The sequence below is a fragment of the Martes martes genome (genome assembly GCF_963455335.1).
Source record: "Martes martes genome assembly, chromosome: X".
Lineage (NCBI taxonomy): Eukaryota > Metazoa > Chordata > Mammalia > Carnivora > Mustelidae > Martes > Martes martes.
The window spans coordinates 47817561-47830366 of NC_137897.1; the positions used below are offsets into that span (position 1 = coordinate 47817561).

The following is a 12806-nucleotide window of genomic DNA, read 5'->3' on the forward strand; positions in this document are numbered from 1 at the left end:
TTCTGAGTCGCGGTCCCTGGGGAAGCAGTATCTCCTGCTTGTATGCAAAACCACAGCAGCTCCAGGCTGCCAGAGAGGTTCCAAGCAGTGATGGCACACTGAGATTTTCCCGCTGGCCTGGGCTGGGAGTGCCTGGTCTTTCCGGGTCCAAGAGCACCGGGCTTCACGCACCTCTCCCAGGGGAGGGTGTGGGGTGTGCACATCTCAGGCTCTGATAGCATGGTGCGGTGTTCTGCCATCTGGTGAGGCTCCCCGCCCCTCACGGGAGCCAGACCCCATGCATTCTCAGGTGTGCTGGCGGCTCAGGGACCAAGACCTGGTTTCTCCGATGCACTCTTTCTAGTTCAGCGCCAGGGGTGGTCGTCCTGGGTCCGGGGGCTTAAGCCCCTGTCCCCACCGCCCCAATTCCAACAATTTCCCCCGTGATCCTTTGCTCTTTTTGAGTGCTTTCAACCAGACTCCAAATTAATGCTGGTCCCCAGACGCAGGGCACTCTCCTATTGGGGTATTACTTTCCAATGGGTCGCCTCTGGTGGCTCCCTCCCCTTTTTGTTTCTCTTCCAATATCAGTCCGACGTTCCCACTCCACTTTACCTGCCCACTGGCGTCTTCTGCCCCTGTAGAGATCCAGACGTGTATAATTCTGATCTCAGACTGATTTCATGCGTGGTCGGAGTTCTTTGGTAGGTAATCAGCTCACTTTAGGGTACAGGTTGAAACGGCGCCTTCTCCTACTTCCCCGCCATCTTTTCCTATGTCTTTTCTTTTGGATTAGTTTGGCAAATGGTTTATCGATCTTATTGATTCTTTCAAAAAACCAGCTTCTACTTTCATTGACGGGTTCTACTGTATCTCTAGTTTCTATCTTATTGACCTCTGCTCTAATTTTAATCATTTCCCTTCTTGTGTGTGGAGTTGGCTTAATTTGTTGTTGATTCTCCAGTTCTTTAAAGTGTAAAGACAGCTGGTGTCTTCTGGATTTTTCAATTTTTTGGAGGGAGGCTTGGATGGCTATGTATTTCCCCCTTAGGACCACCTTTGCTGTATCCCATAGGTTTTGGACTGATGTGTCTTCATTCTCATTGGTTTCCATGAATTTTTTAAGTTCTTCTTTGATCTCCTGGTTGATCCAAGCATTCTTAAGCAAGGTGGTCTTTAGCTTCCAGGTGTTTGAGTTCCTTCCGAACTTTTCCTTGTCGTTGAGCTCCAGTTTCAAAGCATTGTGATCTGAGAATATGCAGCGAAGAATCTCAGTCTTTTGGTATAGGTTGAGCCCTGCTTTGTGACCCAGTATGCGGTCTATTCTGGAGAAGGTTCCATGTGCACTTGAGAAGAATGAGTATTCTGTTGTTTTAGGGTGGAATGTTTTTTATATATCTATGAGGTCCAGCTGGTCTGATGTGTCATTCAAAGCTCTTGTTTCTTTATTGATTTTCTGCTTGGATGATACTTCTGTTACTGAGAGAGGCGTGTTAAGATCTCCTACTATTAATGTATTCATATCAATAGGATTCTTTATCTTGATTAACAGTTTTCTTAATGTAATTGGCTGCTGCCATATTGGGGGCATAAATATTTACAATCGTTAGATCTTCTTGGATAGTCCCTTTAAGAATGATGTAGTGTCCTTCTGTATCTCTGACTACAATCTCTAGTTTAAAATCTAATTGATCTGATATGAGAATCGCTACCCCAGCCTTCTTTTGAGGCCCATTGGCATGAAAGATGTTTCTCCATTCCTTCACTTTCAGTCTGGGTGTATCCTTAGGTTCAATATGGGTCTCTTCTAGACAGCATATGGATGGGTCCTGTCCTTTTATCCAATCTGCAACCCTGTGCCATTTTATGGGCGCATTTAGGCCATTCACATTAAGAGTGATTGTTGAGAGATACGTTTTTATTGACATCACATTGCTTGTGAAGTCTTTGTTTCTATAGATTGTCTCCATATATGTCTCTTCAATGATATTCTTGGGGTTTTTCCTCTTTTATATAACCCTCCCCTTTAATATTTCTTCCAGTTTCAGCTTGGTGGTCACATACTCTTTTAAACCTTTCCAGTCTTGGAAGATCTTTATCTCTCCATACATTTTGAAAGTCAGTATTGCTGGATAAAGTATTATTGTGTGTATGTTCTTCACATTTAGTGCCCTGAATACATCTTGCCAGCCCTTTCTGGCTTACCAGGTTTCTGTGGACAGGTCTGACATTATTCTGATGGGCTTGCCTCTGTACATAAGGAATCTCTTCCCCTTAGTTGCTTGCAAGAGCTCCTGTCTAAAATTGTGATTCATCAGTTTCACAATCAGGTGTCTAGAGGTCTTTCTAGATTCTATGATCTTGGGGGAAAACCTTTCTTCCTCTATTACACAAACTCTGGTTCCATTCGCCAGATTGGGAAAATTTTCATGAAGAGTTTGTTCAACTATATATTCTAGTCTTCTTTCTTTCTCCTCCCCCTCAGGGTTTCCAATCATTCTGACGTTGGAATGCTTCTTGGTGTTATTTATTTCCCTAACTCTGTTTTCATGGCTTCTAAGTTGTTAGTTCCAGGCTTCCTACTCATCCTTTTTCTCTATTAGTTTGTCCTGTAGGTCACTAATTCTATCTTCTGGCTCAGTTACCCTACCTGCTAGAGAATTTAGATTGGATTGGAACTCATTGAGAGCATTGTTAACATCATCGCTGGTGGCTTTCACTTCTGCCCTAATCAATTCTATTTTGTCATCAAAGGCTTTCTCCAACCTAGCCATTGCCTGGATAATTGGTAGCCTGAATTCCCTTTCTGACATACTGTTAAGGTCCACATCCAAAAGCTCTGAAGGAGAGGGACCAGACTCTGATGTTTTCCTCTGTTGGGCATTCCTCCTCCTAGTCATTTTGGTGAGAGATGGCTGAACGGATGTGTAGCTGAATGTATCAACCATGGTGCAGGCAAGGTGCACTCTAGAACGCTTCTGAGCAATCGAGAGTCCCCACAATAAAAGAAAGAAAAAAGAAAAAGAGAGAGAGAGACAGGAAAAAAAAAGAAGAAGAAAAAATAAAAGAGAAGCCCCAGCTCGAATGGGCCCCAAAGATAAGATTTATAAAATATACAAACAAAAACAGACAAACCAGAAGACTGACAGAAGTAGACGACAAGAGAAAAATAAATAAATAAGTAAGTAAAGAAATAAATAAATACAAGAACCCCGTCAAAATGAACCCCAAGTATAAGATTTATATACTACCAGAACAAAAACAAATACACAGAAACCCTGACAGAAGAAAAAGATGGGAGGGTGGTTATAAATTCTTAGTTTGGGCGAGGAAGGTTATTTTGATTCTTCATGAATGTATCTTGATATCTTCGTTAAAGGACTCAACTTTTCTGAGATATGGGGGATTAAAACTGGTTTACATATAGAGGTGACATTTATTGGGGAAAGGGGATTACCTTGAAGCTTATCTCTATATGAATAGTAAAAAAAAATAAAAATAAAAATAAAAAATAGGAAAGCAAAAGAATAACACAGGTATATGTATCAAAAAGGTTCAGGTTAAAAGGTTATTATGGAATTTGATGTACTGAACATCTCATTGTGATGGTAAATAGGTTAAATGTTATATTAAAAAATGAAAAGAACCAGAATAGTGAGAACGAATTAAAAATAAAAGTTGTTCTTTCCACAGTTTGGCGACCGTGGCCATTGCTGCTATAAACATTGGGGTACAGATGGCCCTTCTTTTCACTACATCTGTATCTTTGGGGTAAATACCCAGTAGTGCAATTGCAGGGTCATAGGGAAGCTCTATTTTTAATTTCCTGAGGAATCTCCACACTGTTCTCCAAAGTGGCTGCACCAGTTTGCATTCCCACCAACAGTGTAAGAGGGTTCCCCTTTCTCCACATCCTCTCCAACACACGTTGTTGCCTGTCTTGCTAATTTTGGCCATTCTAACTGGTGTAACGTGGTATCTCAATGTGGTTTTGATTTGAATCTCCCTGATGGCTAGTGATGATGAACATTTTTTCATGTGTCTGGTAGCCATTTGTATGTCTTCATTGGAGCAGTGTCTGTTCATATCATCTGCCCATTTTTTAATATGATTGTCTGTTTTGTGTGTGTTGAGTTTGAGAAGTTCTTTATAGATCCTGGATATCAACCTTTTGTCTGTACTGTCATTTGCAAATATCTTCTCCCATTCCGTGGGTTGCCTCTTTGTTTTGTTCACTGTTTCTTTTGCTGTGCAGAAGCTTTTGATCTTGATGAAATCCCAAAAGTCCCCTTCAACAGATGAATGGATAAGGAAGATGTGGTCCATATACACTATGGAGTATTATGCCTCCATCAGAAAGGACGAATACCCAACTTTTGTAGCAACATGGACAGGACTGGAAGAGATTATGCTGAGTGAAATAAGTCAAACAGAGAGAGTCAAGTATCATATGGTTTCACTTATTTGTGGAGCATAACAAATAATATAGAGGATAAGGGTAGATGGAGAGGAGAAGGGAGTTGAGGGAAATTGGAAGGGGAGGTGAACCATGAGAGACTATGGACTCTGAAAAACAACCTGAGGGTTTTGAAGGGGCCGGGGGTGGGAGGTTGGGGGAAACAGGTGGTGGGTATTAGGGAGGGCATGGAGCACTGGGTGTGGTGAAAAAACAATGAATACTGTTATGCTGAAAATAAATAAAAAATTTAATTAAAAATTTATTAAATAAATTATTTTATTAAATAAAAATTTTAATAAAAAATTTAATATTAATATTAATATTAATTTATTAATTAATTAATCAATATCAATATTAATATTAATAAAAATAAATTTTAATAAAAAATTTGATAGTAATTAATTAATTAATATTAATATTAATATTAATAAAAAATTTAATGAAAATAAATAGAAGTTGTATCTATGAAGTAGTGGTGGTTGTCCTCTTGTTTTTTGTTTTTGTTTTTGTTTTGGCTGGCTTTCTGGGGGACTGGTCTGCCACATGGTTTTTCAGGGAGTCTTGCTAGAGTTGAGTTCTCCTACCCACATCAAGAGGCTGGGCTCTGAGGAAACTGGTTTTTCAGGCTTTTTTCTCTGGAGGTTTTTTTGGTTTTTTTGTTTGTTTGTTTTTTCTCCCCTTGGCGGCTTTTGGCAGTTCTTTGGATGTTTAGAGGAAAGAAAACTGCACCCAGACCTCCATCTCAGAGAGAAGCCTTAGTCTGTTCCCCTCTGGGTGCTCCAGAGGAAATAAATTCCTTCTCTGCCACTGGCAGAGCACGTCCCCAGTCACGGACTCTGGGGTCACAGGAACCCCTGCTTGTACCCAAAACCACGAGAAATACTAGCCTCAGCTCTCTGGGCAGGTCCAGACCGCCAGAGAGGTCCCAACCAGGGATAGAACACCAAGATTTTCACGCTGGCCCAGGCTGAGAGTGTTCAGAATCTTCTAGTCCCAGAGAGCACTGGCTAGCACCTGCACAGACCTCTCTCAGGGGAGGGTGTGGAGTGCAACTCAGACGCTGGTCACACAGCGCATGTGCAGAGCCAATAGGCTGTGGTTTTAGAGAGCGCTGGCTGGTGTCCACACCAGACTCCCTCACAGGCACCACTACCCAGACGCTCAGGTGCACTGGCAGCTCAGGGACCAAGACCTGGCTTCTTCACTGCGCTCTCTGGTTCCCCGCCAGTGGTGGCCGTCCTGGGTCAGTGGGCTAAAGTCCTTGTCCCTAACTGCCCAATTCCACCAATTTCCCCTTAAGATCTTTTGCTCTTCTCTGAGTGCTTTCAACCAGACTCCAAGTTACTTCTGTTCCCCAATCACAGGGCACCCTCGTATTGGGTATTACTTTCCAATGGGTTGCTTCTGGTGGCTCCCTCCCCCTTTTGTTTATCTTCTGCCATCAGTCTGTTGTTCCCACTCTGCTTTACCTGTCCACTGGCATCTTCTGCCACTGTAGAGGTCTAGAAGTGTATAATTCTAATCTCAGGCTGATTTCATGGGTGATCAGAGTTCTTTGGTAGGTAATCAGCTCACTTTAGGGGACAGGTTGAAACAACGCCTCTTACTTCTCTGCCATCTTGTCTCCTCCCCCTATTTTCAACTTTTTGAGGATCTTCCATACTGTTTTTCCAGAGTGGCTGCACCAGCTTGCATTACCACCAAGAGCATAGGAAGGTTCCCCTTTCTCTGCATCCTCACCAACACGTGTTTTTTCCTGACTGGTTAATTTTAGCCTTTCTGACTGGTGTGAGGTGGTATCTCACTGTGGTTTTGATTTGTATTTCCCTGATGCTGAGTGACTTTGAGCACCTTTTCATGTGTCTGTTGGCCATTTGGATGTCTTCTTTGGAGAAATGTCTGTTCATGTCTTCAGCCCATTTCTTGATTGGATTATTTGTTCTTTACATGTTGGGTTTGATAAGTTCTTTATAGATTTTGGATACTAACCCTTTGTCTGATAAGTCATTTGCAAATATCCTCTTCCATTCTGTCGGTTGCCTTTTGGTTTCATTAACTGTTTCCTTAGATGTGTAAAAGTTTTTGTCTTGATGAAGTCTCAGTTGTTCATTTTTGCCCTTTCTTCCCTTGCTTTTAGCAAACTTTCTAAGAAGAAGTTGCTGAGTCTGAGGTCCAAGAGGTTGTTACCAGTGTTCTTCTCAAGGACTTCAATGGATTCCTATCTCACATTGAGTTCCTTCATCCATTTTTAGTCTATTTTTGTGTGTGGTGTAAGGAAATGATCCCATTTCATCCTTCTGCTTGTGGCTGTCCAATTTTCCCAACACAATTTTTTGTAGGGATTCTTTTTTTCCACTGGATATTCTTTCATGCTTTGTCAAAGATTAGTGGACCATAGAGTTGAGGGTCAATTTCTGGGCTCTCTATTCTGTTCCACTAATCTATGTGTCTATTTTTGTGCCAGTACTGTACTGTTTTGATGATTATAGCCTTTTAATAGGGTTTAAAGTCCGAAATTATGATGCCGCCAGCTTTGGTTTTCTTTTTCAACATTCCTCTGGCAATTCAGTATCTTTTCTGGTTTCATATAAATCTTAGGATTATTTTTTTCCTTTCTCTTTGAAAAAAAGTGATAGTATTTTGTTAGGGATTGTATTAAATGTGTAGATTGCTCTAGGTTGATATTTTCTCTAATCTTTATTTTTTTCTCTTCCACTGCTGGGTTTATGCTTTATTTCCTGTTTTTTCTCCAGGTCCTTTAGGTTAAGACTAGCTTGTGCATTTGGGATTTTTCTAATTTTTTGGGAGAGTCTTGGATGGCTAAGTACTTCCCTCTTAGGACCACCTCTGTTGTATCCCAAAGGTTTTGAACTGATGTGTTTTCATTCTCATTAATGGCATGAAATGTTTAAGTTTAATTTCCTGATTGACAAATGTATTCATTAGCAGGATGACTTTTAACCTCTAAGTGTTTGAGGTGCTTTCAAATTTCTTCTTATGAGTTCCAGCTTCAAAGCATTGTAGTCTGAAAATATGCAGGGAATAATCTCAATCCTTTGCTATCATTTGAGACCTGATTCCTGACCCAATATTTAATTGATTTGGGAGAAAGTTCCTTGTGCACTCAAGAAGAATGAGTATTCTTTTGGTTTAGGATGGAATGTTCTGTATATATCCACAAAGTTCATCTGGTCCAATGTGTCCTTCAAAGTTCTTGTTTCTTTGTTGATCTTCTGCTTAGATGACCTGTCCATTGCTGAGAGTGGAGTGTTGAAGTCTCCTCTTCTTAGTGCATTATTATCAATATGTTTCTTTAATTGGTTTACATAATTACCTGCTCCATGTTGGTGGCATATATATTTACAACTGTTGGATATTCTTGTTGGATAGACCCTTTACATATGATATAGTGGGCCCTCTACATCTCTTACTACAGTCTTTTGTTTAAAATCCAATTTGTCTGATATAATGATTGCTATCCCAGTTTCTTTTTCCCCCATTGGCCATGTTTATTTGTCCTTTTCTTTGAGCAGGATAACCAAAGATGTGGACAGTATTCAATAAAATAAAATAGATGAAACAAATTCTAAAAGATTGCATCTCCACATGCTACATTTAACCTTATTTTATTCGTGCTTGCCTTGGGATGAGGAAGCTATCATTCGGTAAAAACATACAGTAAATACAAAATATGTTTTATCATGTACAACTTTTAAACTGCAATAGTGATGTACCTTAGTTACTTCCATGCACACAAATCTAACATCACATTTTTTTTTAAATAAACACAGTTAGGATTTCTAGGAGCATTTTATAATAAAGTAATCCCTTATATTTCTTTGTAGATAGATCAAGCTACTCTAAAAAACAAATTCCTATGCACAGTGAGTGCTTTACTTAAAATATGTACTTAAGTAAATAAGTACGTGGACAGCCATAGGATGAGCTGATGTTATATATTCAGCTAAGTAAGCAACAGACAATAGTGCCATATGGAAAAAGTGTATTTGCAAATAAATTTCAAAAACTAAATTAACTTTTTATAATTAAAAACAGAAAATATACTGATTTGCTAAAATAAATATGATGTAGTAACACTTCACATTAAAGAATGCATACCAGAACATTTATAAACAGTGCATGAATCTTATTAAGAGTACTTTACTGCAATAAATGGTGACTAAAAAGAAGTGCATATATGAACCATATGGATGGTCTATGTTTTGCCACATACTTTTGTTACCTTGAAGTAAATGTCACAAGCATACCAAATTTGGCATTCATTTTCAGTTGCTGGTATAATGTGTTCTAAAAATGTGTACAGTATGAAAAACTTGAAAATACACATGAATGAAAAATGTTTTAGGAAAAAAATAGATATTTTCATGCAAGTATGTACAGTCTCACTGTGTAAATTTCAAGGCAAGATTTTTTTATTTCCTGTAAAATAAATCATTGTTCTATGAGAGTGTTTTTTACTTGTCTTAGTGCATTTCTTTTATTGCCTCTTGCATTGCATTATTTTGCTCTATTCTTTATTTTGGTGTGTAAACCACATGCAGTTAAAAAGAAAACCATCTCACATGTAGAAAAAAAAAGTCTGGATTCTAAAAACCAAAAACTAATAAAATCCTTTCTAAATGGCACCATATGATTCAACTAAAAAATTGACTGAAACACTAGTAATAAAAAAAAGACAAACAATATTTCATGAAGAATACAAAGAGAAATTCTGCTGAGTGTTTTAGTTCAGATATTTCAGAATGCTGCTGTATATCTTATGGGGAATCTGAGGTTAATATTTCATAGCGGAAGGTGTTAAAGTTGCCTGTATTGACTTAAGTGTGGACCCAATTGGGTTTTGAAACTATGGAGGCTTATGGAGTCAAGCTTCTTGTTAAAGAGGAACTCCCCAGTGTTGTTCAGAAATCCTTCCACATTTCCTCTCTCCCAAAGCTTCCCATCCTCTGCTGGCTCAATTTCTAGCATTTCAGTCTTCTTTCTTGCTAAAGAACTTGTTGAAGTAACTGGTGTAAGTGTTTTCCTTCTTAATTTGTTCATCCTTCCTTACTTCATAACAAAACTGAATTATGAGAAAACAATCCTTCCTACCACCCACAAACTGGTTATCCTAAGAAGATTGGTACAAGGCTTCTAATTGAGCCAAATTTGTCATTCCTTCATCCTGTTTTTCTTGGCTTACTGACTTTGATATCAAACTTTTCAATTCTAGTTGGGACACTGCGCTATTCAAGTCGTTTAATTTATCAACAACATCAGTAGGCTCATGTTGTGAGCTAAGTTGAATGCTTCCTTCAATAAAGGAATCAAAGTCAAATCCCTGATTCTTTTCCCTTTTCTTTTCAGTGAGTTGCTGCGATGCTTCCTCTAGAGCTTTCTGGGCTTTAATCAATCGATTCCTTTCACATTTTTGACTTGCCTTTCTTATCAGACTTTTCTTTGCTTTGTTCTTTCCAATTGGAAAGATCTACATAAAGCTTGGGTTCATAATAATGGTTAACTTCACTCTCTCTCCAAACTAAGTTATCTAGATATGATGATGACCTTGTTTTGTGGTTACAAGTATGGCTACACACCAGATCACGGTATTTGTTTTCATGGTGATCTGGGTACTTCCAAAAAGGATCAGTAGAGTAATTGGTATCAAAAGCACTATCCTCCAAATACTTTTCAAGACCTCCATCCAAATATTTTCGAGGATTAAGTCATACTTCTTCCAGTGCCATCAGACTGAGCTCTTGGGTCAAGCTGACCTCATCAATATCAAAGTTGTTACGTATAGGCCAATCATGCTTTGAAAATTGACAATGGTACATTTACCAGTTATACAAATGACTACAAGTTTCAATCATAAGCAAAATATCATCAACCTCATCTGCAATATGAGAAGGATGACTTGAAATTGGCCCATCCATTGGAAACGAATATATGTTCGTGTAAGGATGAGAAAGCTCTTCTTCTGCTGCCAACTGATCTATTGAGCTAAATGTCAAAAATTTTCCAGGAAATCCAGTGTTTCTCCACTAATTCCTGGAAGCAGCTGAGAAAAGGTTTGTGTGGCTCAGTCATGTCATTTCTAATGTAAACTGGAATTATGCTAAGAAGCTCCTGATGGTCTTCCTCATGTACAACAGGAATAGGTTCTAAAATCAGCTGTCTCTGCTCAATTTCATATGCATCTGCAAAGAGAGTTTTACCAGTCAGTATTTCAGCAAGGATGCAACCTGCAGCCCACATAGCAATGGCTTTAGTATAATTATTAGGAAAAAGTGAAAGACTTGGAGACCTGTACCATTTAGTAACAAATCCTTCAGAAAAGTGACCCTCATGAGAATAATGGAGATCCATGATCCATGCAAGACCAAAGTCACCTATCCTCAGCACCAAGTCTTCAGTATTAATGAAAAGATTAGCTGGTTTGAGATCTCTGTGCAGTATGTTTGCAGAGCAAATATACTTGAATCATGTATACAGCTGATACATGAAAAGCCTGGCATGCTCTCCCAGTAAATGGCCCTGCTTCAGCACATTAGCCAAGGCTGTCTCCATGTATGCCTGAACAATATAGACACTGTTCAGTTCAGTAAGAGAGCCCACATCATCTGCAAACTGGCTTCCACTAGGACCAAGAATTTCAAACACTTTCACAATGTTATCATGGTCAAGTCCTCTAATAATTTTGATTTCACGTAGAGCATGTTTGACACTCTGGAGATCAGTAAGGGCAATTATCTTTATAGCTACTCTTTTGTCACAGTCATTGGCTACAGCAGAAAACAAAAACAAAAACAAAAACAAGCCATTGCCTCCACAACCCAATGTTTTTCAGTCCATATAGCTAGAACCCAGATCAAAACCATGAATGTCCAAGAGACTTTCTAATTTCTCTGCCATTTTGAAGTATTTACTATTGCCTTTTCTTTTTGAATTGTTGAACTTGTATAAACAAGGAAGAAAACTGACATCAAAAGAAAAGATCTTTCAAAAAAGGAAAAGAAAAATAATTTTCCTTCCACAGCAAGATTTCCTGATGTTCATTGCATATGCTAACCAGGCCCATTGATTTCCCTCAGATTTATTTTTTTGATTTTATTTCTTTTTTACATTTCGTTTCAGTGTTCCAGAATTCATTGTTTATGCACCACCCCCAGTGCTCCACGCAATACGTGCCCTCCATAATACCAACCACCAGGCTCATCCAACCTCCCACCACCTGCCCCTCCAAAACCCTTAGAGTGTTTTTCATATTCCACAGTCTCTCATGGTTCATCTCCACCTCCAATTTCCCCCAACTCCCTTCTCCTCTCCATCCCTCCATGTCCTCGGTGTTATTCCTTATGCTTCACAAATAAGTGAAACCATACGATAATTGACTCTCTCTGATTGACTTATTTCACTCAGCATAATCTCTTCCAGTCCTGTCCATGTTGATACAAAAGTTGGGTGTTCATCCTTTCAGATGGAGGCATAATACTCCATAGTATATATGGACCACATCTTCTTTATCCATTTTTCTGTTGGACGGCATCTTTGTTCTTTCCACAGTTGGGCAACTGTGGCCATTGTTGCTATGAACATTGGGGTAGAGACAGCCCTTCTTTTCACTCCATCTGTATCTTTGGGGTAAATACGCAGTAGTGCAATTGCAGGGTCACAGGGAAGCTCTATTTTTAATTTCTTAAGGAATCTCCAAACTGTTTTCCAAAATGGCTGCACCATCTTGCATTCCCACCAACAGTGTAAGAGGGTTCCCCTTTCTCCACAACCTCTCCAACACACCTTGTTTCCTGTCTTGTTAATTTTGGCCATTCTAACTGGTGTAAGGTGGTATCTCAATGTGGTTTTGATTTGAAGCTCCCTGATAGCTAGTGATGATGAACATTTTTTCATGTGTCTGTTAGCCATTTGTATGTATTCTTCAGAGAAGTGTATGTTCATGTGTTCAGTCCATTTTTTGACATGATTATCTGTTTTGTGTGTGTTGAGTTTGAGTTCTTTATAGATCCTGGATATCAGCCCTTTGTCCGTATTGTCATTTGTGAATATCTTCTCCTATTCCATGGGTTGCCTCTCTGTTTTGTTGACTGTTTCCTTTATTTTGCAGAAGCTTTTGATCTTGATGAAGTCCCAAAAATTCATTTTCACTTTTGTTTCCTTTGCCTGTGGAAGACATATCTTGAATGAAGTTGTTGTGGCTGATGTCGGAGAGGTTACTGCCTATGTTCTCCTCTAGGATTCTGATGGATTCCTGCCTCATGTTTAGGTTTTTATCAATTTCGAGTGTATCTTTGTATATGGTGTAAGAGAATGGTCGAGTTTCATTCCCCTATACATAGCCGTCCAATTT

At 39.1% G+C, this 12806-nt stretch overlaps 1 pseudogene across 1 annotated transcript; it reads right to left on the bottom strand.

Moving 5' to 3' along the window:
• Positions 1–9182: 9182 nt before the first annotated feature.
• Positions 9183–11353, bottom strand: LOC308337528 (mitogen-activated protein kinase 6-like; annotated as a pseudogene). Its single transcript has one exon. The product of its transcript is annotated as a mitogen-activated protein kinase 6-like (transcript).
• Positions 11354–12806: the final 1453 nt, after the last annotated feature.